This window comes from Leuresthes tenuis, unplaced genomic scaffold (assembly GCF_036924035.1).
Source record: "Leuresthes tenuis unplaced genomic scaffold, fLeuTen1.0.hap1 SCAF_23, whole genome shotgun sequence".
Taxonomy (NCBI): Eukaryota; Metazoa; Chordata; class Actinopteri; order Atheriniformes; family Atherinopsidae; genus Leuresthes; species Leuresthes tenuis.
In genome coordinates, this window is record NW_027325377.1 from 12,738,294 (window position 1) to 12,741,537 (window position 3,244).

The 3,244-nt window shown below is 43.0% G+C and overlaps 1 pseudogene; it reads right to left on the minus strand.

Annotated features, from left to right (window-relative positions):
* Window positions 1-2,107: 2,107 nt before the first annotated feature.
* LOC140283429 (U2 spliceosomal RNA) lies at window positions 2,108-2,284 on the minus strand (annotated as a pseudogene).
* Window positions 2,285-3,244: the final 960 nt, after the last annotated feature.

The following is a 3,244-nucleotide window of genomic DNA, read 5'->3' on the forward strand; positions in this document are numbered from 1 at the left end:
CCGCTTTCGCTTTTGATGGTATATATTCGGGCATTCGAACCTTTTCTTACCCACTTTTTACCAACTATGGTCGGACATTCACACTGTCTTTCAAGTGTAACACCTCTGCTCCCTCTTTTGATGGTGTATGTTCGGGCATTCGCACCTTTTCTTACCCGCTTTTTACAAACTATGGTCGTACATTCAAACCTTCTTGTAGCCGAAAACCTCCACTCCCTCTTTTGATCATACTTTGTCGGGCATTCGCACCTTTTCTTACCCGCTTTTTACAAACTATGCTCGGACATTCAAACCTTCTTGTAGCCAAACACATCCACTCCTGCTTTTGTTGATGTATGGTTGGGCATTCGAACCTACTTGTTGCCCGCTTTTCATTAATTATGGGTGGACATTCACACCTTGTCACAGCCAAACACCTCCGCTCCCTGTTTTGATCATGTATGGTTGGACATTCGCACCTTTTCTCACCCACTTTTTGTAAACTATGGTCGGCCAATCACAGCTTCCTCTCCACCATACTTGTATGGTGGGATATTCACACCCACTTGCATCCGAAGATCTCCGCCCCCACTTTTGTTGATATTTAGTCGGTCATTCACACCTTACCCGTTTTTTTGCCGCCAAACACCTCTGATCTCGCTTTTGATGATGTAAGATTGGGCATTCAGACCTTGCTTTTCCTGCTTTTCACCAACTATAGATGGACATTCACACCTTCTTGCAGCCGAACACTTCCGCTCCACCTTTTAGGTTTCTATCACACCTTTTTTTTCACCGCATTTTATAGATTATGGTTGGAAATTCTCAACCACTCATCCGAAGACCTCTCCTCCCGCTTTTGTTAATATATTTGAACTTTAGTCAGATATTCACACCTACTTGTAGCCGAACACCACCTCTCTAGCTTTTGATGAGGTATGGTCCGGGATTCTTACCGTTTCTAACACATTTTTCAGCAATTATGGTAGGATATTCACACCTTCTTGCAGCTGAACACCTCCTCTCCCACTTATGATCATGTGCGGATTGATTTTCGAAAATTTTCTTTCATGTTTTCTAGCAATTAATTATGGACATTTAGACCTTCTTGCAGCTGAACACCTCCGCTCCCGCTTTTGATCATACATTGTCAGGCATTCGCACCTTGTCTTACCCGCTTTTTACAAACTTTAGTCGAACATTCACACCTTTTTGCAGCCGAACACAGTTTTTTGCAGCCGAATTTGGGCATTCGCACCTTTTCATACCCACTTTTTACCAACTATGGTCGGACATTCACACCGTCTTACAGCGGAACACCTCCGCTCCCTCTTTTGATGGTGTATGTTCGGGCATTCGAACCTTTTCTTACCCGCTTTTTACAAACTATGCTCGGACATTCAAACCTTCTTGTAGCCGAACACATCCACTCCTGCTTTTGATGATGTATGGTATGGCATTCGAACCTACTTGTTGCCCGCTTTTCATTAATTATGGGTGGACATTCACACCTTGTCGCAGCCAAACACCTCCGCTCCCTGTTTCGATCATGTATGGTTGGACATTCGCACCTTTTCTCACCCGCTTTTTGCAAACTATGGTCGGCCATTCACAGCTTCCTCTCCACCATACTTGTATGGTGGGATATTCACACCCACTTGCATCCGAAGACCTCCGCCCCCACTTTTGTTGATATTTAGTCGGTCATTCGCACCTTACCCGCTTTTGGCAAACTATGGCCTTCTTGCAGCCAAAAACCTCTGATCTCGCTTTTGATGATGTAAGGTTGGGCATTCAGACCTTGCTTCACCTGCTTTTCACCAAATATAGTCGGACATTCACACCTTCTTGCAGCCGAACACTTCCGCTCCACCTTTTAGTTTTCTATGGGGCATTCACACCTTTATTTTCACCGCATTTTATAAAAACACCACAGGAACACCGTATTGAGGCTTTGTTCTGACCGCTCATTCGGTGTCGCGTTTCTTTCAAGCATTTCTCCTGGTTAGCCCGCACTCGGCTCGCTCCCAGAGCCGTGTTAAAGTCTACTTCGCATTCACTCTCTTTTCTCAGCAGACTAAAAGAAACTTCCATCCTGCACCGCTGTTAGCTTTTTCACAAGAGCAGAGGAGAGCGCACCGTTCCCAGCGGCACTGCAGTACCGGGTCGATGCTTGGAGTGAACGGAGCAAGCTCCTTTTTCAACTCCTATTGATAAAAATCCATTTAATATGTAGTCCTTGCATAGACATATCACATATTAAACTGATAAGTACAGATGGATTATGTGCAATTAGTAAAGAGAGTAGAGGACGATCTCTCTCGTTGGAAGTCCTTACCTATATCACTTATGGGGAGAGTTACAACCATTAAAATGATGATACTACCAAAAGTTAACTATTTGTTCTCAATGATCCCCATAAAACCATCTGCTACTTGGTTTAAGTCACTAGATTCATGCATCTCCAAATTTCTGTGGAAAAACAAACCACCACGTATTAGTTTAAAAACCCTACAGAAGACCAAGGACAGTGGTGGATTAGATTTACCTCATTTTCAGCACTATTCCTTAGCCAATAGGTTACAATATATATCAAAATGGTTTAAACCTTGTTGTTGTCACAGTTCCCAGAGACGTTGTAATCGTTGAGGATTCTATATTCACCCCCTCATTAGAGGCACGTGTTGCAGATTGATGACACTGAATCTTCTTCTCTGTTCATTGCTGGCATCATTCCCAGCATCGTAAGTGTTCGTGGCATTGTTAGCCTCTTCTTCTGGATCTTGATATCGAGCATCCTTTTGTATTTCTGGTTTGTAAGTCCTCTCTCTTCGTTCACCGGAGTCTTCGTCTCTTTGTCCTTGAGTTTGGTGATTTTTTCTTCTTTTGATGCCTTGACACAATGTGACAGGTGATACCACATGGGAGATCCTTTAACTTGGACTGCTGTCCCTGTGCTGCGAAATGGCTGTGCTGCTCAAATGGTCTCTCCTTCATCATATACACAGTTATTTATACATCACCTTCCACCATGAAGCGTTGTCCCTTTTTGTTTCTCTCTTTGTTCTTAAAATGCTGTTATAAATGTCTAAACCAATCCATTAAACTAGATCATTTTGGCAGTAAAGCGATCTACAATGTGCTTGGTCGCAAAGCTGCTCATCTGTGGTAAACAGCTCTTCAGAAAGGCATTCTTCAATTGATTTCACTCATTTTATGTAATAATTTTGTGATTTCCTACAAAACTACACTTCTTCTCCCATCT